At 43.7% G+C, this 25,000-nt stretch overlaps 1 protein-coding gene across 7 annotated transcripts in view; it reads right to left on the minus strand.

The window, feature by feature from the left end:
* Window positions 1-25,000, minus strand: part of LOC147020269 (uncharacterized) — a 178,986-nt gene that overhangs the window by 152,039 nt on the left and 1,947 nt on the right. For 2 of the 7 annotated variants that reach the window (XM_085895527.1, XM_085895521.1), the window contains exon 1: window positions 24,082-24,711. The exons of 1 other annotated variant lie outside the window; for it this stretch is intronic. The gene's annotated coding sequence lies outside the window, so the exon portion shown is untranslated. Of the gene's footprint in view, window positions 1-1,107; window positions 1,129-21,908; window positions 21,937-24,081; window positions 24,712-25,000 lie in introns of those variants that run through there. 4 more of the 7 variants (XM_085895522.1, XM_085895523.1, XM_085895525.1 and 1 more) reach the window with 4 other exon arrangements.

Here is a 25,000-nt window from a genome sequence, read left to right on the forward strand (position 1 = left end):
ATACCGAAAGCACTGCCAGATTCGCCAAACCCCTCGGAGAAGATGCAAATTGAAATCGGCTACCCCCTAAAAACACAATTCACAATTTTCTAAGTTCGTGACCTTGTGACGAAAATGAAAAATCGAGCTCTGTGGGGCTATGCAGGTGCCATTGGGTTAACCAAATACCGAAACCCCTGTCTGATTCGACAAACCCCTGAGGAGAAGTGCAAATTGAAATCGGCTACCCCCTAAAACACATTTTTTGGGTGTGGCTCCACCCATAATGGGCGCACCACGCCCACTTTCAGAAAAACACAACTCGATCATGATATAAACCTCCCACCAAAATTTTGTCAAGATCGGATCAAAACCAACGGAGCTATGCTCAGGACAGACAGACAGACAGACAGACAGACAGACAGACAGACAGACAGACAGACAGACAGACAGACAGACAGACATACAACAATAACGAATATAGTGGTCACATTTTTTTCGTGAAAATATTTTTTCGTGAACCAAAAGAATAAAATTAAGCAAACCTATTTTTTTTTCCTACAATTCACCACCGAATGAACTACCTGTAAAACATAATTTCCACAGTTAGGAGGAAGAAAAATAAAACTTCATATTATCCAGAAAAGTATCAACAATCACGCACCACCCAACAAAATGTCATGACGTCATCCAGCATGGTGAATGGTTTGAGAAGAGTCAACTTTCGACTGGGCCGAACGGAATAAAAGTAAAGTAAATGTAAATGCTGGAAACAGAACGGTAAGACATTATTAATTATGCCTACGAAGTTTGGTGATGATAGAGAGCGAGAGAGCGAAGAGAGGAGTTGGCAATTGTGATACATATCATATTATTTATAGGGATTTGGCATATATGTAATTGTGGTAAAAACAATGCCACACAAAATTTCAATCAAGTCAATAGCTCATATGATTTGGACAGATACATGGCTGACCCCACTGTCAGATGAAGATGTGATGACAATGTCAATCATACCCTTAATGGTCATTGTGAAGCTCTTAAGTATGTGTTCATATGTGATTACAGCATTTGCATTCCCATGGAACTAGATTTCCCATAAGAGAGAGACTTAAAATAAACTTTGACCTCATCCTGTCTTAAAAGTTGCTTGTACACGAGGGTGGTCCATATTCCTCAACTTCGGATTTTCTAAGCTCCAACCCCCGGGATTCATTGGAATAGTCGAGAAAACTCTCCTGGTGAACTTTTTTTTCCAATCGGACAACATTTACCCCTCCCTCATCGACCTTGAAGTTTCATCCTGAAAAAAAAAATTGTTAGGGGGGCGGTGAGAAGAACGAGTAATACACATTACACAAACACACAGATCGACGTATCACATCAAAAGAGACGATTGGGCATTACAGGAGCGTTTTAAAGTTCAGCACAGGTCGATACATCGTCGTTCTAATGTCAGCTGCCCCGAGAAACTGAGGCTAAACTTCAAGGTCGATGAGGGAGAGGCAAATGTTGTTGGAATTTGAAATAAAAACACCAGAAGAGTTTTCTCGACTATTCCAACGAATTCCGGGGGTTATGAGCTTAAAATAAATGAATTCGAAAATTTACCCCCTAACGAAGGACCACCGTGTGTGTGTGTGTGTGTGTGTGTGTGTGTGTGTGTGTGTGTGTGTGTGTGTGTGTGTGTGTGTGTGTGTGTGTGTGTGTGTGTGTGTGTGTGTGTGTGTGTGTGTGTGTGTGTGTGTGTGTGTGTGTGTGTGTATATATATATATATATATATATATATATATATATATATATATATATATATATATATATATATATATATATATATATATATATATATATATATATATGAAACACCATGAACAAACTTTGGTACATACACAGTGTTGAACGTACATAAAGAGTGCATATATATATATATATATATATATATATATATATATATATATATATATATATATATATATATATATATATATATATATATATATATTGTTTTTTTACCAATTTTTATTGGTGAACCAATTCAGTGACACAATATGCAAATTCTGTTCAAACTAATAGGCTACCCATGTTCCAGTTGGGTGGAGTTTGCACATTACTTGCCAAAAAAAAGTATAGCCAGAAGCAAGAAGACTCTGCAGATGTTTGTGGGGTGTGTGGTTATGCATCTAAATGGGTGTAATGGGTCGAAGGGGTGTAAAAGTCTGAAGGGTCTAAGTGGTCTAAAGGGGATCTCAAGATCTAAAAGGGTATTTTCCAATAGTAGGTAGGGTATAAAGGGCTCCAAGGGGTTTAAAGGGTATGAATGTGTCTATAGCATACAGGGAATCCAAGGGGTCAAAGGGGTATGTTCCAATAGTAGTTAGGGGTATTAAAAATCTACACCCGAAGGGGTCTACAGAGTCTAAAGTGTCAAAAGAGGATATAATGGTCTAAAAGGTCTAAGGGTCATGTGGTCTAAAGGGTGTAAAGGTCTTAATGAGTCCAAGGGATGTAAAGGGTCCAAAAAGGGTCTTAAGAGATCTAAAAGCGTAAAGGTGTCCAAGCAGTCTAAAGAGTCTGAAGGGATCTAAAAAAAACAAACATAGGGGCAATACCTCTCGGTGCTCAACTGGTAGTGGCTGGATAAGATAACCAGGGAACCACTCGTAGGCATAGATGACCCACAAAATATATAACGCAGAAGAAAGTAAATACCTATGGATTTTTTTTTTAATGTCATGAACAAACTGGTAAATCATGGGTGATAAAGGTTGTGGTTAAGTTTCATCAAAATAGTAGTTTCAGAGAAGAAAGAAAAGACATATTTGTGGGGTCAACCACCCTTCCACCCCAATTTCTTCAATACCATGAACAATATTTGGTACATGACGGGTGATAAAGGTTGTGGCCAAGTTTCATCGGAATTGTGTGTGTAGTTTCTATGAAGAGAACAGCTGCCTCTTTTGGGGGCAAACCCCCCACCCCCCACAGACACCCTTGGACCTCAAATTTATTAATGTCGTGAACAAACTTTCGTACATCATGGGTGATGAAGGTTGTAGTCGAGCTTCATCAAAACTGTGTGTGTAGTTTTGAAGAAAAAAGCAAATACATACTTGGGGGGCCCTTACATCCCCTTAGAGCCGATTTTTCTCATGTCATGAACAAACTTTGGAACACCATGGGTGATGAAGGTTGCAGTCAAGTTTAATCAGAATTGTGTGTCGCATCTGAGAAAAAAAACAAATATCTATTGGGGGAGAACCCCCACCCACCCATAAACCCCCCCTACACCGATTTCTCATATTTTTTTAATGCTGTGAACAAGCTTTGGTACGTCACGAGTAATGAAGGTTGTGGTCAAGTTTCATCAGAATTGCATGTGTTGTTAAACACCTATTTTGGGTGGGGGGGGGCAACCCCCGTTGACCCCCTTGGGCCCGATTTTTTTCATGCCATGAACAAACTTTGGTACATACACGGTGATGAACATTGTGGTAAAGTTTCATCGAAGTCGTACGTGTAGTTTTAGGGAAGAAGATGAAAGTATTTGTGGACGGACCGACGGACGACGTGCCATTCCATAAGCTCCCCAGAACTATATTCTAGGTGAGCTAATTACATTCCAACAGTTTGTAATTCATAGACGTAGTCATGGTCCAATAAGTGTACAGAATTAACACATACTTAAGTGGATCAAACGAGGATTCACCATCCACCCATGTTTTTCGGTTTTTACCCCAAGCATGCAACTCTTCAAGCCGGTTAAGCAAATCGTTCATGTACGTCCTTCCATTTATAAATGTCAGTTTATGATCGAGGAACAACAAATTTAAATTGAATGTTACATTTTGAACATGAATCAGAACATGAATTGCAAAACAAACCTGCCGTTTTACAGTACTTTGTCTCTGAAAAGCAATTAATTGTGATACAAGATACACGTCACTTGTACGTCTATTTAGACAATGTCCACCCACACCGACACCTGTATCTAAAATTATCAATCCTTTAGATTCCATTTTTTACCGTCCTGCCTTCTGTAATGTCATATACAGCAGACCCTGCACGTTCACATGAGTTACGTTCTTGAAAACCTCCACGTTGGACAAAATCACAATGTGCAAAGGGTAAGACTTTATGGGGAAAATAGGAAAAGGGGAACCAACTCTAAAATTTATCGAATTTTTTGCCTAACCGAGTGAAAATGAAAAACACTTACAATTGTTAATGATGATGATAGGCATTGCAGGTTACTGAGATGATGTCGACGTCCCTGGTTTGGGTCGTCAGCATTATCAGACTATGTGAAGGAGAAGGTGATGTTTGTCTGCTTTATCTTATTCTGTATAGATCGCTGTATATAACTTTATCTTGTTCTGCCATGACAGCGTCTATCTCAAGCTTGAATTTTAAGCACCACTCCAGGAAGACTAAAGAAAAACTCTTAAGATATGTACCTCATTCTGCTCTATCCCAAGTATTCTCTTTCACGCATCTCAACTACAGGGTGCCCCACAGAAAACCAGGAAATTTGGTACAGTTTATTTAAAACAAAACAAAAGCAAACTTAGATGTAGTGTAAAAACAAAGATACACTTTATTTTCAAACAAAAAAAAGCAAACTTAGATGTAGTGTAAAACAAAGATACACTTTATTTATATGTTAGTTTATTGATATGGTAAAATACGGCAAAATAAATCTCAAAATCTCAAATTTCCTGGTTTTCTGTGAGGCACCCTGTATATTTTACCTCCATGTCTTTGGCTTCCACACTCATCCTGCCTCATTTTTTTTCCTTGGTTCATTCATTATTTTTTCCTTTCTCATTACCTCCCAATTTAACGAACATTTCTCATCATTGAATTAATTTGCTTCTTCCTTTAAAAGCTTTTAATAACATTTTATAATGTTTCATTTGCCTTATTTCACGAAAACCCCACATGTTGTTCTTCTTCGTAGCATCCCACATGTTCTCCTTCTTCATATTTATGGTCACAAACAACTCATAATGTAATTAAAAGAACAGCGAAAGCTAAATCACACAATATCACGCGATATCAGTCCATGTGGCATGGTATCAAAAGACCAACAGAGTCTGCGATGGAGGGCAGCATGTAACTGTGAGGTGAGACAGAGATGGGGGGGTTATGTATTCCTTCGTGCCAGACCGCGATCGAGCGAGGGACCCATTCCATGAACTGCACATTTTACCATAATAATTCAACCACGATAGGGGGAAACTGCAATGGAAAAAACACGTTCAGAGTGGGCCAGCTGTACAGTAAACCCTCAAATATCATGGGTTCCAATGTCGCTGGTTTCAACCAATCGCGGGGAACCCATTTAGTTATTGTGATCTTTCATTTCAGCCAATCAGGGTTTTTGAACAGATATGAGTGATTGTTTGCGTCTCTGTGTATGATTACCTCCCATTTCAAGCCTTTTCATGTTTCTTGAGAATAACATACAGGCATTCCACTATACTGGAATGAGGCTAAGTTTAATAATGAACCGGCATAGAACAGGAAATGACTTACGGAGATCCTGCAATACATCAACAAGATCTAGTACATACACAAAAGTTAACAACGGCGCCCAAATGTAAAACGATGGACAAAATTAATCGTGCCAAATGGTGGAGAAAGATTATGACATTGTACAAAAATAGAAATTAAAAAACCCAATTGTTAGATTGATTGGCAAGAGGTCAAAGTTGCGGCGTCTGTGGACCGCCATTACAGGATTAATGAATCGACTGTGCGTTAAACGCGAGTCAAATATCTGTGCCAGTGTTCCCACCAGCAAAGTGCAAAAGTCTCATTCCAGTCTCATGATCCTCATACTGAAAGGATGGAAAAAGTGCCTAATGTTTGGATCAAGGACCAAACAGAAAAAGTGGCTTTGAGTGGACCGGTGATATGGGAGAAACCATTGTGGATTTACCCCTTTGACAGTACCAGTGGTACTGGAGAAATAATTTCAGATTTACCAAAGTTTCTACGAGCTACCCGGGGATGAAGGCTCCAGTTCAAACAAGGCAGACCATGTTGCAGCAAAAAACTACCCATTGCAACTCATGGAACTAATTAAGGCGAAGGGATTTATGCCGGAGCAGGTTTTTTAAATCAATTGAAAGTTAATACTGTATACTACTTCGGGGTATTAAGGATCTTAGGGATCTTTTTGGGGTATTGGGAGTCTTAAAGGGTCTTAGCAGTCGAAAGAGTCGATAGGTTTAAAAGATACATTCCAATCGTATGTAATTAATATACATCTTGTGACATGCAGACATGAACTGAGCTTTACATATATAAAGATGTACGACTGATTTACAAATCTTGTAATACAAAATTTATCGACATGCTCACATTGTATAGGGACTGTACATATTTTATAGACAATCTAACATTCTAAATGGGACTGACTTTATAGAAATATGTGTGTGCATTGTTGCTGTCGATTGGCCCAGTGACTGCCCTGCATGGACAGGGCTGAGAATATTCCACTGTTAACCATAGCCATATAGGCAGGGGTTCACAGAATTATTTTAAATTAGGTTCTCCAATGAGTACCAGCAGAAATGGTTTGGTACTTACAAAAAACATTGTCAGCTTCGAGCACACTCACGCTCGTCTGCTTTCCCATTCGCCACTCCGATTTTTAATGCGCCTCCTCTGCATCTTACTCCTCTGTAAGTGGTCTCTCAGAACGTTCACTCCAGACAAGTCACTCGCAAACTACTCTATTTTCATTCTGGACACTCCTGAGCCTCCTATTCACCAGCACGTTCTCCTGAGATTATTTTTTTAATCTTAAAAGTTATATAAACTTACAATATAGCTTATAAATTATGTTGATATAATTTATAAACTTAATTTTGTACATTTAAATTTTGAAATCACTGTAAATCATTTGTTAGAATTATCACGGAAGAATCTTACCGACACGAGCTGAGAAAATCCCCTCTTCGCTCACGTGTTCTCCTCAGATATATCTTTTTTTATCATACAAGTTGCAAGTTATAATATTAGAATTTATAAACTTAATTTTGTACACTTAAATTTTGAAATCGCAGTTTATCAGAATTATCAGGGAAGAATCGCATCTACACGAGATGAGAAAACCTTCCATCAAAAGCCACTGTTTTGCTGGGACGCCATTGAGCTTCTTGAGCATCTTTGAAGTACGCATTTAGTTTTACTGAGCACGAGTACCTATGTACCAGTCATGTGAACCACTGCATATAGGTCTGACTGGCGCTTGGGCAAATGTGTCTGGCGGCCCCGCCCCCATCAAGCTGATTGACAGTCGTAATCCCATTCCTGCAATTTTGCATACTTTTCATGGAATCCTTTCAAGCTAATAAAATTGACCACATTGCACCTTCTCACTATAAAATGCAGTCAATTGGTGTTTAAACCAAGTTTGTAGCTGAAACCAATTTTGAGTTAGGCTGTCAGAAAAGAAGAATGACAAACGGGCAATTTTTGATCTCGCATTTTTCGTGTTCAACGATGATATCCCAAAGTTTAATGAGTTATATTTGATGTGGAATTCTCTGCAGATGAGTGGTAGGTAATTAATCGGTTTATAAATCCTATCTTGGTAGTTTATTTTGAGGATTCATGCTGTATTGAGCCAATGGTCTGCCCAGGCACCAAATCCCAGTTTGAGTCGTACGCCACAATCCAACTGGCATATCACTCCAACCTTCACACTCTTCCCACAAAAAGCTACAATCACACAATCTCAAGACACCTTTATTGTCACTTCACCATTGTAAAAGTACACGAGCTGGTTGTACTATCGCCATCGATGCCTCAACCACAGCGAACAACCACAATGAAAAAATGATGCCACAACTCACCTGCCTTTACCATCACACCTCAACCACAGTCACCACAGCCTTTAAAGTAGCAAGCACAATGTACCAAAGGCAGACACTTTGGACCTGGACATTCAGATGTCTGTAACTAAAAGCGCAGGTGTGCGTTAAAGCACCATGTAACATCGTAGGCTAGCCCTGATGTTCCGCTTACTTGTGGTAACCATTGGGTGTTCAGCGCATGTTTGCACCCCGAGAGTGCAGCTAAAGATCCCAACGCCATACCAAGTACAGAGTTCTGTTTCATTGGGTGCTTAGAAGTCAAAGGACAACATCTTCACGGCTGTGCCCTTGTATGGGCGGTGCCGTGCCTGGGGTAATCGTGTATACACCAATGGGGGCGCCGCAAAACTTGACGCTCCGCCTAACAACCAGTTTGATCCACATCTAGGCTCCTCCTCCCACCAAGTGACTATTTAAGTGAGTGATGCATTCCGGAAACAAGAGATCTTTCTTATATTGGGAGGGGAAGAAAGTGCTGCACTGTATTGGGATGGGGTATAGAGATAGAGATAGAGATAGAGATAGAGATAGAGATAGAGATAGAGATAGAGATAGAGATAGAGATAGAGATAGAGATAGAGATAGAGATAGAGATAGAGATAGAGATAGAGATAGAGATAGAGATAGAGATAGAGATAGAGATAGAGATAGAGATAGAGATAGAGATAGAGATAGAGATAGAGATAGAGATAGAGATAGAGATAGAGATAGAGATAGAGATAGAGATAGAGATAGAGATAGAGATAGAGATAGAGATAGAGATAGAGATAGAGATAGAGATAGAGATAGAGATAGAGATAGAGATAGAGATAGAGATAGAGATAGAGATAGAGATAGAGACAGAGACAGAGACAGAGACAGAGACAGAGACAGAGACAGAGACAGAGACAGAGACAGAGACAGAGATAGAGATAGAGATAGAGATAGAGATAGAGATAGAGATAGAGATAGAGATAGAGATAGAGAGGTGGGGGTATTGGAGGTAGCAGAGAGAATATGCTATGCTTTATGACAAAAAGACACACAAACAAACAAACACACACACACGCACTTGGCCAATATCGGCAATTTTTTGGGAACTGGCAGATTCCAGTGTGATTTCCGACTTACGTCCATACTGTATACAACCCAAAAATCTTGAGTAGCTTTCACCGAAAAACATCATTGCATTTATATGTTTCAGGGGTATGTTCACAAACATTAATCTTTATAAACAGCTGCGTGTGACAGGTGGGGAAAAAAATTGGCTCAGTAATTTAGAAAACACGTTAATACTGCAAATGGCTTGGAAATTGGGTATTGTTTCACAACTGGCTCAGGATGATGTGGTGCAGCAAAAGCATCTGCAGCGAGTAAACGATTCGCTCAGAATGATATGGCGCAGTACCGCGATCAACTTTAGCGCACTCAGCAAGTGGCTTAAGCACTCAGATTAAATATTTGATAAGGAACAGTTGGCCAGGCTGTGGCTGCATACCATATGGGATCCCTTTAACTTTAAAGCCGGTCTTCATTGCGCACGCAGAAGTTAATGAAATAAAATGAATTCATTGTAATAATGCATTTTTCCAAAAAAGAGTTGCTGCTTAATGTAGAACAACCCTGAAGACATTGCAATGTTTAATCGCCCGTGAAATAAACATTGCAGAAAATCCGCCATGTTACTTGCTCGTCTGGGCACGCATCACATGGTACATCGTTCGTGGTCCGCGCAAAACGTTATAACTTTTTTTGAAAACGTCCGTTTTTTTACCAGATTTGCTTTGATACCCTATAAAAGCACCTCACAAAATACATATATATATATATATATATATATATATATATATATATATATATATATATATATATATATATATATATATATATATATATATATACATATCTGGCATACGCTATCTATAAGCAGTTCCTCTGGGGAACAGTGCACGAGGTCAAGCAGTGAATGCATTAAATCATATAAGCGCAATGAAGCTCGTTAATTTTGTTACGTTCCTTAATTTTTTGTTCACTCAATATAATTCTCCAAACAGTAGAAAAAGATAAGTTGAATGCTTTGGAAATTTCACATTTTCTTGTGTATGCACGGAGAAGGAGGAAATGTATCCTTGCTTGCTAAAAGTAAATAAGTATATCGGCTCAGTTATAAGACTCGTTATTTCTTTAAATTATCAGATTTCACTCCAGAATGACAAATATTTAATCAGGACGACATACGATCCTCAAAACCAAAATAATATTTTGATGATATACTTTAATGAGTCCATGAGTAGATCATGGAAAATCGTATCATATAATGCATTAAATCACTTCAACCTCCTAATTTGAAAACTCCAGCATGTACAAAAGCGATGTATACAGCGATCCATAGCTATGACGAATAAGCATTCGATGAGTGAGGAAAGTGAAAAAAAAACTTTATCGTGAAGAGATTGTTGCGGCCTGTTCCAAGTCAAAACATGGTTGAGCAGGCCAGAAAACATGGTGGCTTCAGACCCCAGCGAAGTTACCTAAGATATGCCTTGAGATCCCAAAGAACGAGGTGGCCGAGGATGCGCCTCAAAAAGGATATAATTAAATAAGTCCGTTAATTATGTTAAAAATGGGTTTTTTAATGAACACAAACACCCAATTTTCAGTCATGCACTTCCTTGGAGTTTTCTTCATGTGCGTGCAAAGTTTCAGGCTGATAGGTTTCATGGTTTTGGAGTTGTGGAGGAGGCACACTGACACATGCTGATGCACACTGACACTTATGAGAAGAGATGGAAGATGTAGTGGTAAGTGTTACAATGCATATTTTAAGTACAGTACAGCAGGCCCGCCCCGATCGCACTTAAAGTGCTTAATCACCATTTAATTAATATAGTAAAATGCGCTGATCGCGGAATGGGTTTTTCACTCTATCGCGATCTGGCACGGAGAAATACACAAACCCGCATCTCCATCTCAACCCCACGTTGCCCTCCATGGCAGACTCGGTTGCTCTTCCGATATCGTGCTGCAGACTGTTATCACGTGATATTGTGGGACTTGGTTTAATCTCGCATGATTTAGTTTATCGTACGATATTGCGTGATTTAGTTTGTTTCTAATCTTTTAATTACATCATGGAGTATTCGTGAGGAGTAAATAGTTATGAAGATGAAGAAGATGTGGGGTTATTTGTGAAATAAGGCAAATGAAACATTATAAAATGTTATTAAAAGCTTTGAAAGTAACAAACAAATTACTGTAATTCAATGAAGAGGTAATGAGAAAGGAAGAGATAAAGAATGAATTAAGGAAAGAAATGAGGCAGAATGAGTTTTTGGGTGGTTTTTTTCCCAGCAAAAATATTTGTTTGGTTGTTTTGAAGTGAGGAGGAAATAAGATAACGTTGAGGAGCGTGAAAGAGAACACTTGGGATAAAGTAGAACGAGGAACATAACTCGAGAGGTTAAAGCTAGTCTTCATAGAGAGGGGCTTGGAATTCAAGCACGAGATGGACGTTGTCATGGCACCTTATTGAGAGGTCTATAAGGACATGCAGAAATCGACAAAGCAGACAAAGATCACCTATTACTTCACAAAGTGTGATGTAACCGACGATGATAAGCCAGGGACGTCGTCGTCATCTCAATAACCTCCAATGACCTCAGTCATCATCATTATTATTAAAAGTAAGTGAAATTTCAAGTGATTTTCATATTTACTCGTTCAGGCAAAAGAGTAGATAAATTTTAGAGTTGGTTTTGATAACCCTATTTTTCACATAATGTCTAAACTTGCACCTCACCGTTTTGCCCAACGCTGGGTTTTTCCAAGAACGTAACCCTGGCGAACGGGGAGGATCTGCTGTATTGCATGTTTACATCGAGGTCAGACCTCTGTATAAGGCAAGGTGGTTATAAATGAAGCCCGTGATTATAATTATTGCAAATTCAGAAAATATTTTCGTCAAAGTATATTCACCCTGTTATAAAAATCCATGTAGCTTTGTTTATAAAGATCTTTAAAGCGTTTTATATGAAAAAGTATTATACCTGTAAAGTATTCAATAAAGAGCTCACTATGATCACTTATTCTTGATTTGCAAGATTTATTTATTTCCTTGCAGAACACACTTCCATGCATTTCAAATATATAAAGATCTTTCACAATCTACTTCATCAAATATATAAAGCTTGTATTTATGTCTCCAAATAGGATATAAAAACATCACTATCTCCTTCGTCTACAAGCATACCACACGAGTTATCTATAATATAAAGCTCTTTCTAACCACTCAATGACTGACTCACTGACAAAAATGGTTAATACTTTATAGGAGTGCCAGAAAGTTGACATTTTGCATCTTTACCTCTGCCACCTAAGGTACCGGGCGTAGTGGCGTGCGCTTGTAATCCGGCTACTCGGAGGCTTGGGTTGGAGGATCGCTTGAGGACGGGTGCTCTGCGCTGGGCCGCGCTATGAGGGTGTATAGGGCAGCCCGGAATCATGGCGAAACCCAATCCTTATCCCTGTGTCGTAAGAGGCGACCAGGGTTGCGTCAGGAAGGGCATCGGCGTAAAACCTGCGCCAAATCAGTATGCGGATCATAACGGATGATCCGCTGTGGCGACCCCTAACGGGAGCAGCCGAAAGAAGAACAACCTCTGCCACCTAAGGTGGGCGGAGATTATGTTTTCACCTTTGTCTGTCTGTGTTTGTATGTCTGTGAAGAGGAAAGTTTAATGGATTCGGACAAAACTTGGTGGATAGGTTGTGTGTGTGTGACAAAGAAGAATTGATGAAATTCGGGTGAAGATGCGGATCCGAGAATTTGTTCAGCGATTCTTCACCATTGAGTGAATGGGCTAAAAAAAATGATATATTGTTACGAATCTGGAAGCCATTTGCACACAAACAGACAGCAATCCCTAAGCTTAGTTATTTTGATAAGTGTTTATAGTTAGAATCCCTCCTTCTGTCTAATGGGAATTTTGTGTGTGCGCTCCAAGTTATTTTTAGTTAGGTTTTTATACATGAACTACAATAACATCCCTCCTCCGCTCCTGCCACCATCGGCCTTCCTCACGCGCATGCGTGCCGAGCACAGACGTGGGCGGGGCTTCCATTGCCTCAGATTGGAGCCCCGCTCCAAAAAAAAGGGCATGGAGTGTTTCCTCTGCCCAATGAGCCAAGGGCGAGCATCGCACGCGCGCCCCAGCCAATGGGAGGCGAGTGGCGAAAGAAGAAATCGCTCGGACATCAAGTAAAGAGAATGGTGGGAAAAGGACGAGAAGATGGCAGACAATGGTGGTCGTGGTTCGAGCGGTCTGCTGTCCTTTGCGGTGGCTCAGCGTGGCAGTGGTGACCGAACAGTGGTGGTCATGGTTCGAGCGGTCTGCGGTCGTGGTGGCTTGGTCTCGTTTGTGGGCCGTGGACTTCGGGTTGTGGGTTCGAGTCCCACCGTGGTGGTTTGGAGTCGGTGTGACCGCACGAGGCGGGAAGGTACTCCCAGCCAGGCTCTACCGAATAAAGACCCACGGGGTCCATTTTCTTTTGGGTGTGTGTGTGTGTGTGTGTGTGTGTGTGTGTGTGTGTGTGTGTGTGTGTGTGTGTGTGTGTGTGTGTGTGTGTGTGTGTGTGTGTGTGTGTGCGTGTGTGTGTGTGCGTGTGTGTGTGTGTGTCCGTGGGCCCCGTCTGTAAGTAGAATTGTTAAGTGCCTTGTACATTGTGAATTACATTTCTTATTCGTGATAACTCTGCTCTGTATCTCCCTTCCCGATTATTGTAAAATAAACCCCCGTATTAAAGTACCAACTTGTTTTCTGTGCTTTCTTTCATTGAGCCAGCACGGTGCGTATTGAGAAATAGTAAGGCCGTTGGTGCCATAAGTTGTTGATTTGGACTGATGGATCTTGGTAATCCCCGCTCGGTTTACACCCGGATCAGGCTCGGTAAATGGTCCGTTCCACCTGAGGTCCGTCGAGGGTGTGATTTTCCCCGGTCGTTAGACTACGTGGGTACTTAGGTATATTGAAATTAGGCAATTAACCCTACCACACGCCGTCTAAATATTGGCAACCACGGTCCGCAAAGGGACCCGTGACCTTTCGGACTTATCCGAGAGTCACGACCTAAATTCCGGGTGTTCGGTGGGAGACGGCTCTACTGCTCCACCTGGTAGTCACTTATCGCCACCGAACCCCGGCCCACAACAAATTGGTTGTCAGGAGTGGGGTATGAACCCCTCCACCTCCATAGAAAATTTGCAGGACACCAATCACAACAAATTGGTGATCAGGAGTGCGATACGGCCCCTACGCCTCCGTCGAGAAATTAACAGTATTCGGATCAGGGGTGTACGGAGCAAACCCCCCCCCCCCCGTTCCCTCCAAATTACGAGCTTTTTAAATTGTTGTCATAAGCACCATGGCAGGCCAAGATGAGCTGGAGCAGGTGGGTGTAGAGATAATGGTAAAGGAACCAGTGGCCCAGGACGAAACACCCATACAAGAACTTTCCCCACAGCCAAACCCAGAAGGGGTATCGGGAGTGGCAGGGATGGCGTATGACACCCCCTCCCTCAAAGTCCCCCCCCCCCCCGATTTCTGCCAGTTCCGCACACCATCATGGCGGATCGGCTCCGTCACTTGACATGAGCCAGTTGGTGGCAGCAATACTGGCCAGCATGCAAAGCCGCATGAAGGCGAACACACAGGCACTGATGGGTGATTTATAAGCAACAAATAGCAAGATGGATGCAAATATGCAAACACTGAGGGGTGAAATGCAGAGTATGGGGTTGAGCCTGCAGGCGGGTATGCGGGTGATGGATTGGAAAATGGCACCTGCACGTGGGGGAACGATCGAGTCAAGAGGGAGTGCGCAATGTGTTCGGCCCGCAATGGAGACGGGTGAGGTCGGGATGACGAGTGACGCCACACCAATTAGGGGGGAAATTAATAAGGTACAAGGTCCATGGCGAGTTTCGCGCACGGCCCACACGCGCACGTCTGCGCAATCGCAATCCGGCGCAAGAACGCTCCACGTCGGATACGAGCCGGCCACGTGGACGGCGAGAATGCAGATGGTGAGTGTTGTGTGAATTTGGAGCGGTCGGATCCGCATGCAGGCACGTGTGAAGCTCCTGGTGCTGCGCGCCGCGTGTTCTGTTCGCGGAATGCACAGAGCGGGTTCCCGGGACGATGCGCTCGTGCGGGCCTGCACGGGAAACTGCGCAGGTTGGGTGCGCGGGTGACATCACTGGGGACCTCGCAGTGCGATTTATGTGCGAGCGGCGCACGTTGGCTTGCACGGCAGACCCCTCGAAGGCGAGCGCTTGTTGCGATGCGCAGGACGACAAGGCCTTGATTATTGGCCAACGGAAGGGGACGTGCGTGCCGTAGACCGCCGCCCTGGCAGTGCAAAGAAGGCTCGTGGGGCCTTGCCCCAAGTACACGGCCCCGGCCAGGATGTGGTAAACATCCTGTCTGGGCAAAGGAGCATTAGTTAGTGGGAAGGGTTTAGCGTAGATAGACCGGCCTCATGGGGCAGGAACAGTTCCTCATGTCGCCTGTGGAACAAGTTAGTGGGAATTTAGTTTAGATTTAGAAATGGATTTGGGAGACATGGACAGACGTGGAATGTGTAGTGGGGACGTAGATTAGCTCTGTAGAGTTAAAAGGAATGTGCATTAGTGTAAGGAATGCCGAGGGGCACGGGCTAGTTAGTGGGGACGTAGCGAGCAGTGCGAGTGAATTGAAGAAAAAAAAAAAAAGAGAAAGAAATGGCGAATGAATATGGGTCAGCGGGCCCGAGTGTGTGAATGGAGACAATTGGGGAATGCATGGTGTGAATGAATTATTGGGGGGAGGAGTGAATCCCACCCAACGGACCCCAGGGTGAGTGTAATGTTAGTTAGTGGGTCAGTCAAATTTACCAAAAGGAGGTCGTTTTGTTGTTGGTGTGGGAAGAAGGCTCGAAACCTTTTTTTAAGGGTGCAGGAGTCCATTGACCGGCTGGGAGCATCGATGTGGAAAGATGAGTATTGAGCAGAGGGCACCCCAGGCACCGGACTAGTCGGCCAGAGTAGGCCATGGGTCCAAGGGACCGGGATAGTGTACTGGGCACGGGTGGCCCGTCGGAAATGGGACCCGTAGCGCCGAGATGCCACGTGGGCATATACGGGGGAGTAGCCAAGAAGGGCACTCCCCGCGTTCATAGGGAGCAAGTAGACTCAGAGACGGCCTCAGGGCCCGGAGATGCCGTAGTTTGAGTTTGGCAGACGGAAGTCCCTGCCAGTTGAGCCACGCTGCCCAGCCACGAAATTGTGCAAGGGCACGAGAGAAAATTTGTGGGCAGGGCCCAAATTGATAATGGACACCAACACAGGCGACGAGAATCATGGTTTCTAGACCCAATCGTTTAAAGAGACAGGCGTGTTGAAAAGCCCTGGGGATAGTTTAAAGTTTAATAAATGCTAGGATAGATAGGAAAATGTACCCCTTCACACCATCCATCCCTTCGCTCTCTGTAGGCCGCTGGACTCACTTTGGGAAGATTGCTGAACTCTGTGGAGGCTATTCAAAGGCTTTGTTGGGCCTCGAGGCAGGACACGAGTCTCTCCCTTATTCCCCTCCAAAAGGGATCTTGGGGGTTGGGAGTAGACGGACAGGATAGGTTAGCCAGACAAGGACAGTAGGAGGGTTAGGGACAAGCAATTATATAATAAAATAAAAAAGAATAAAAAGAGGCTAAATTTTGTTGTTTTCTTGTTGCAAACTGAGGGAGTGGGTATGGACAAAGACAGGCAAAGGCGATAGGTTGGGGGGAGACAGTAGATAAGGTCCGAGCCTGTTTCCGGACCGGCCGGAAACACCGCACTCCCTCCACAACCTCACGGGACCAGATCAGAGGCTCACCAGCTTCGTGAGCCGAACTGTTTTCGTGCTACACCACTGGTCTGCATTTGCCATGCCTTATTTGCCTGCCTTTGCTTTGACCCCATGTCTGCTGCCCTTGTTGCATTTGCCCCTGTGTCATCATCTCAACCATGTGTGCCAGGACCATCTCTTCAGTATGTTTGCAAGGACTGCCCTGCAGGCAGCCACACCACGAGGACTGCATTGCGCAGCCCGTGCATCGTTTGCATCGTCCATTTTGTGGTTTGCGTCCATCCATTCAAAGGAGCCAGGGACTGCATTGAGCAGCCTGGCGACCTCCTTCTTGAATAAAGGATTGTTCAAATGGCCTGTGGGACGGCGCATGGCCTGCCGCGTTAGGTTGAGTTGCCTCCAGCAGCTGAAGAGTGAAATAAAAGAGAAGGTTCAGTGACAGAAGGGACCTTTTGAGTAGGCCCTGAAGACATCTGACCTTCAAGCTGCTGTGCACTCACCCACACAAACTGATCGACATGACTGTGCCTTTTTCTTCACAGATCACAGGTCCTGGGCCATGATTAGTGTAAATATCAGAAAATGTAATTAAGTTTTGCAACCCACCTGTGTGTCTGTCTTAGTGCCGGCAATTTAGTTAAGTTGTCCAAGTGAGTCTGATAGTTTAGTTATGCAGTGCACTCGGTTATTTATTTTTGGGACATGTATACAAATGTCGCACTCAGGGATCCGTAGGTAAAACATTCTATGGGAAAAACTTACACATACATGCCACACGAAAATTTGACTTGGAACGAGTCTGTAAAAAGTGGAGGGGTAGTGTTACGAATCTGGAAGCCATTGGCACACAAACAGACAGCAGTCCATAAGCTTAGTTATTTCGATAAGTATGTTTACAGTTAGAATCCCTCCTTCTGTCTCATGGGAATTTCATATGTGCACCATGAGTTATTTTTTAGTTAGGTTTTTATACATCAACGACAACATCCCTCCTACGCTCCTGCCACCATCGGCCTTCCTCACACGCATGTGTGCCGAGCACAGATGTGGGCGGGGCTAACATCGCCTCAGATCGGAGCCCCGCTCCAAAAAGGGGCATGGAGTGTTTCCTCTGCCCAATGAGCCAAGGGCGAGCATCGCACGCACGCCCCAGCCAACGGGAGGCAAGTGGCGAAAGAACAAATTGCTCGGACCTCAAGAGAGTGGTGGGAAAAGGACAACAGACAGTGGTGGTCGTGGTTCGAGCGGTCTGCGGTCGTGGTGGCTTGGTCTCGTTTGTGGGCCGTAGACTTTGGGTTGTGGGTTCGAGTCCCACCGTGGTGGTTTGGAGTCGGTGTGACCGCACGAGGCGGGAAGGTACCCCCGGCCAGGCTCTACCAAATAGACCCACGGGGTCCATTTTCTTGTGTGTGTGTGTGTGTGTGTGTGTGTGTGTGTGTGTGTGTGTGTGTGTGTGTGTGTGTGTGTGTGTGTGTGTGTGTGTGTTCCGTCTGTAAGTACAATTGTTAAGTGCCTTGTACATTGTGAATTACATTTCTTATTCGTGATAACTCTGCTCTGTGTCTCCCTTCCCGATGATTGTAAAATAAACCCCCGTGTTAAATGCACCAGCTCGTTTTCTGTGCTTTCTGTCATTGATCCAGCGCGGTGCGTATTGAGAAATAATAAGGCCGTTGGTACCGTAAGTTGTTCATTTGGACCGATGGATCTTGGTAATCCCCGCTCGGTTTACACCCAGATTGGGCTCGGTAAACGGTCCGTCCCGCCCGAGGTCCGTGGAGGGTGTGCTTTTCCCCGGTAGTTAGACAACGTGGGTATTTAGGTATATTGAAATTAGGCAATTAACCCTACCCCACGCCGTCAAAATATTGGCGACCACGGTCCGCTAAGGGACCCGTGACCTTTCGGACTTATCCGAGAGTCACGACCTAAATTCCGGGTGTTCGGTGGGAGACGGCTCTGCTGCTCCACCTAGTGGTCGTTTATTGCCACCGAACCCCGCCCACAACAATATAACATGGTGAATATATACATATATATATATATATTGTTGTGGTTGACCAAATTCGCAAACCACCATTCAGGTCCCTTAGGTGAGATATCTCGGTAAGTATATGTGTAGTTAGGCCCAAACCCGTTGTCTAGAGGGAATAAATGTCATTCATGAGGGCTGCGACTCTTCAGGATAGCCGTTTTTCTTTTACTATCTTTATTTTGGACCAGCCGCCATTATTACCACCACCAACCACGTCTCAACAGCCATCACACAACAACCACCAACCACAACGCGGCCATCACAACAACCACCAACCACAACGCCGCTTCACCACAACCGCCACGACCTTTACCGTCACAACTCGCCACCATCGCATCACCGTCATCTCGCGCCACTCGTGGGCACCGATGCTGGACTCGTGCGGGGCGCGCACCGAGCAGCGTGTTCAAAAACATCACGGACTTTCCGCAGAAAAACGGATCAAAAACGACTCACGCCCACTTTTCCTCGGGCCAATGGGGAGCCAGCAAGAGAGGTGAAGGGTCGGAGGCAGAGGGTCAAGGGTAAAAGAGCGAAGCCACGGGGCTTATAAAAACGACTGCGTTCGTCAGAAGAGGGCAGTTCGCAGTTGGGAGTTCGCGGAGCCAGTGAAGAGTTGGGACGAGTCAAGAGAGGAGACGGAGAGGGCGATCGGACGAAGCTGTGGAGAGGCGGCGGCGGCGAAGGCGGTTGAGGGGGTGCTCGCGTCGGATTCGGGGAACTGCGGAGGGAGAGGCCGGCGGCGCGACCGAGGTCGTGGTGGAGACGCTCGTCGCGGGACCCGAGATTTTGAGAAATCCTCCTTTCCCCGAGCATCAGCAACCCTCTCCTGTTTCCCCCCGCGCTGAGATAGTGCGACAAAAGGGGGCCCCCTTCCCACCCCCTATCAGACACTGTCCGCGAGGCCCGCGGAGTTGAGGCACCACCGCCACTTCGCGTCTCATCATCAGACGGGTAGGCCCGACACGGTCTCGGCCCCAGGCCCGCCTACCCCCCTCATCCTGGAGGGTGGTTCTCTTTTCTTTTGCTTTGGGAATATGTGTTGTCGGCGCCGTCTGTGAAGTAAAATTGTATAAGTGTTGCCGAGTGCCCGGTAGTCGGATAGATCTGCATTGTTGCATTTGCTTTTTGTCTTCTTCTCTTACATGTGCTTTTGGTGGAATTGTATATGTGTGCTTTCCGTTCATCGCGAAATAAATGTGCTTATTGTTGAACTGTTTTCCCGCTTCGCTTCGTCATTTCTTTCATTGAATCCCCATCTTGCTTCACGTAAAGGGTTGGTCGTGGGCTAAGATGCCCGATAATTAATCGAACCGTCGAGGCCGACGAATAACACCGCTCGGTTATCCTGATAGTACGGAACGGGTCGCTTAAGTGGCCCGTGTCCGAAGTCGACCTGCGGCGAGGTGCGATCGCCCGGTCTACCCTCCGTGTGGGTACTTAGGTAGGTCGAATTTGGCGAGTAACCCTATCCCACACGGGGGCCGATTGGCACGATCGCGGTGAGACCGAAAGGTCCACCCGTGACTGGTTCCCGGCGTTAGTCCGAGAGGGTCACGACTGGATTGTCCGTCCGGTGGGCGACGTGCCGCGATTCGAGTTACGTGGCCGTCCGCACGCCGGCGGGCGCGAATCCGCAACAATATATATATATATATGTATACACGATATCTCAAAAAGTGATTGATCAACTCGGACAGGTTGGGTGTATTACAATGATGAATCAATTTGATTTTGGTGAAGATCCGGATATGGATACAATAATTTTTTTAAGTAGTTGTTTCATATGCAGTCTGTGGCTGCTGGTTGCACCATTTCTGGAAGCGCGGCTATGCCGCTGATGCAGTTACCAGGAAACTGGAACTCATTTTGCCGAACTCGGAAGGATGATAGGCTGAGTCGACCCACCTGGTGTTATTTCAACAGCACAACAGGGGCTCAAACTCAAGACTCTAAGATCTTAAGTCAGCCACCTCAACCGTGAAGTCAACACCAGGATTGTTTTTGCGATTCTTCACCATTGAGAGATCGGGTCAAAAATGATATATAGCATTTCTCAAAAGCTTTTGGACGGATTCAAATGAAACCTGGTGGATGAGTTCAGCAAGTGACAGAACAAGCCGATTCGATTTTGGAGGTCCAGATCCAGATCCGGCCTATCAATGGAATACAAGACGGACATTGTTCAGCCTGGCGGAGGTACGTGCTCTATTGAGTGCTGTTCTATTACACTTATGAAATGAAAATATAACTCCAGGGAAAATAAATAAATAAATAAATATTGAAAACTGCCTTTAAACAATACATATTCATGACTTTTGTTTACGGACAGCTCCCGCTCATGGAAGGTCATGTGACCAAAGACAATGCACATCCTGATTTTGCACAGCACGATCGCTCCCCTAGGGTGTGGGTGTTTCTTGCTTTTATGGCAGTACAATTTGAGAAGTGTTGTTGGGTTTATGTCAATTATGGACGATTACATTTCTCAAGGTGGGATTTCCTCCTATGGCCAATGGCAACCGATGGGGAATGTCGGTGCTCTTAACCTTTTCGATGCTGAATGTCAAGCAAGGAAGAAGCACACACCATTTTTGAATTCTTTGGTATGACTGTGCCTTGATTTGAACAGCTGACCTCTGACTCGGAGCAGACACTCCAACCATTACACCAGCAAGTTTTTAAAAAGCAAAGTGGCAAAGTTGTTGCCCATCTTGTATTTTTGAGATAAAAGTGTAGTTAAACAATTCACCCTCTGTAACCTGTCAAAATTCATATTTTCTCTTTATCTAATATTAATTGGTTGGTCTCAAAAAATAAAAACAACATTTTATTGTAAGAAGGAAACAAACATCTCTCTTGCTTCCCTTTTTCTGAATATTATGGATTTTAAGTATATCGAAGGTACAGAGTACAAAGATTAGATTCTGTCCAGTAGGAAAACTGTTGTGTCAATAACTAGCAAAGAGCAATAACAACACAACTTGGAGAACTGTTTGTTGCGTCTTGAAAGCGCAAAAAAAAAATCTATCATGAGATATATAACCAGCACATGCTCAGAAGGGGGTCATGATCAAAGTGGTTTATGAGGGATGGTTCTTTCCAGCGTGTGATAATTGGTTTCCACTCTTCCGCCCACTTACCCCCAATCCTCCTCCTCCTCCTCCTCAGTGCTTGCGGAAAAAAAAGTCAGCCAGTGTTGGTCAATTGTATGTGTTGTTTAAAAATGGCCTACGCTACGTTTCCGTATGGGAAACGTTATTTTGACATTGGCATTTAAAAAAAACAGAAAGCAAAGCTGCTGCCAAATGAAACCCTTGTTGAAAATGGTTGTTTGTCAATAGTTAAAAAGACAAGCTACTAGCAAAATCAGAGAACACAACAGAGATTCAAAATTCATCTTAAATTTACACCACATGCAGCGCCTACAGAAGGTCCACACCCCTTTTCAAATTTTTTCACCTTTTGTTGCCTTATAACCTGGAATTAAATTACATTAAATCAGACTTTTTCACCTTTATTTACACATTATAACCTACAACTTCCAAATGAAATACAAATTCGACAAATTTCAGAAAATTAATTAAAAATACAAAACAAGTGTATCTTGGTTGGATAACTGTCCACCCCCCCCCCCCCCAAATATCATAACTGTAAATTAGCTCAGGTGTAACCAATCACCTTCAAAATCACACACCTAGTTAATTTTCCTCCACCTGTGTTAAATTGTAATGATTCTGATTATTTCAGAATAAAATCAGCTGTTCCTCTGGGTTTCCTCTGCTGGTAGTGCATTTCACAGCAAAGACTCAACCATGAGCCCAAGGAGCTTTTAAAAGACCTCCGAGATAAACTTGTGGAAAGGCAGAGATCAGGGGATGGGTATAAAAATGTTTCAAAGGCCTTGAATATCCCTTGTAGCACAGTCAAGACAATCATCAAGAAGTGGAAGGCGTATGGTACCACCAAGACTCTGCCAAGATCAGGTCATCCCTCCAAATTGGATGACCAAGCAAGGAGGAGACTGATAAGAGAGGCCACAAAGAGGCCAACGGCAACTTAGAAAGAGCTACAGGCATTTCTGGAAAAGACTAGTCAATGAGTGCACGTGACAACAAAATCCCAAGCACTCCACAAGTCTGGCTTGCACGGTGGGGTAGCAAGAAGGAAGTCATTACTCAAAAAAGCCCACCTTGAGTCCCATTTGAAGTATGCAAAAAAACACTCCAGATTCTGAAGCCATGTGGCAAAAAGTTTTGTGGTCTGACGAAACCAAGATGGAACTTTTTGGCCTAAATGCAAAACATTACATTTGGCACAAACCCAACACGGCACATTACCCAAACACCATCCCAAATGTGAAGCATGCTGGTGGCATCATCATGATGTGGGGATGTTTCTCATCAGCAGGGACTGGGGCATTTGTCAGGGTAGAAGTGAAAATGGATGGAGCAAAATACAGAAAAATCCTCGAGGAAAACCTGCTGCCCTCTGCAAGAAAGCTGAAACTGGGACGGAAGTTCACCTTTCAGCATGACATTGACCCAAAGCATCCAGTAAAAGCTGCATTGGAGTGACTAAAGAACAAAAAGATGAATGTCAATGAGTGGGCCAATCAGAGCCCCGACCTAAATCCAATCAAAAAAAAATGTGGCAGGAGTTGAAAATTGCTGTCCATCCCCAAGCAACTTGACTGAGCTTCAACAGTTTTGTTCATAAGAATGGGCAAATATTGTCCAATCAAGGTGTGCAAAGTTGGTAGAGACCTATCCCATGAGACTCAGCTGTAATTACCATCAAAGGTACTTCCACCAAGTATTGGCTCAGAGGGGTGGACACTTATGCAACCAAGATATTCTAGTTTTGTATTTTTAATTAATTTTATGAAATTTGTAGAATTTGTTTTTCACTTGGAAGTTGTTGGTGGCAACGTGTAAATAAATCAAGGTGGAAAAAGTCTGTTTTAATGCAATTTAATTCCAGGCCGTAAGACAACAACACGTGAAATTTTTGAAAGGGGGTGTCGACTTTCTATCGGCACTGTGTACCCAAATTAGAAAGCATGTAAAGACATTACTTTGGAGGCAGTTTTTAATGTGGCATCAACTTGTACAAAACAAACAAACACTACAGGCCCTAATTCTATATAGAATCCCACAAGTAAATATGAAGCAGTTCTTAAAAGGATTCCATCAAGGGACAAGGACACACCTTTCCCCATATATTAAATCAAGGATAAATAGAATGATGCATATGTTTGCAGACATCACCAATTAACCGTAAAGGACACTAACATTTAAAGCATGCAATGCAAACCTGGGGTCAGTCTCATTGGACAAGTACTCAGACCATGCCACCAACCATGTGTTGTTTTTTTTAATTTCTACGGAAAACAGAGAAGCAAGAAGTAACGATAATGAGCTTACGGCAAGTGTAATGCAAAGGAAGATTGAGAAACATTCACAATTCATTGTTTGACATTGTACAGATACTTTAAAAGGCCAAATAGATGCTGGCTAGCTAGCAAAGCAGTGTTTGTGGAGGAAGTTGCTTCCCATTTTCATTTAAGATTAAAGATGTCAAAGTAGCCAATCATTGGGCAGAGCACTGTTGGGTCCCTTCTACTGTTTTCCGACACAGGGAACGGGTCCAAAACCCACGTCCTGCAGCAATATTGTCTGTCGGTGTCTTTTATGCAATTGCAGTGGAAGCAAAGCCATGAAGCATGAGACAACAAACCAAATGTGCTTTCCAAGCTGTTAGGGATGGTCACATGGGCTGCCAAGTTATTATAATCCATGTCAGGTCTCACAATGATGATGACACACACTGCAGAAAGATTGTGATCTTAACCGCATTTAGATGTAGGTGGAAGACACCTGAAAACGTAGCATTCATCCAAAGTGTATGACATCACCCTCCCACCCCCAAAGTGTGACATCACCCTCCCACCCCCAAAGTGTATGACATCATCCTCCCTCCCCCAAAGTGTGACATCACCCTCCCTCCCCCAAAGTGTTTGCCATCCCAGTTCCTCCTTCCCTTCCCCAAGGTGAATGGCGTTGTTGGCGCATAAAAATAAAAGGAAAATAAATAAATAATTAAATCCGATTCTAAATAAACGCCACAACTGCCATCGGACGCCGTTATGGCGGCGCACGAACGTTCTCATCGACCTTCGTGGGCACGGATCAGCCGGCAGCGCAGACACGACGAATAGCTCAAACATGTACAT

This window comes from Eptatretus burgeri, chromosome 9, assembly GCF_056783735.1.
Source record: "Eptatretus burgeri isolate ZD-2024b chromosome 9, Ebu_testis_v1, whole genome shotgun sequence".
NCBI classification, from domain to species: domain Eukaryota; kingdom Metazoa; phylum Chordata; class Myxini; order Myxiniformes; family Myxinidae; genus Eptatretus; species Eptatretus burgeri.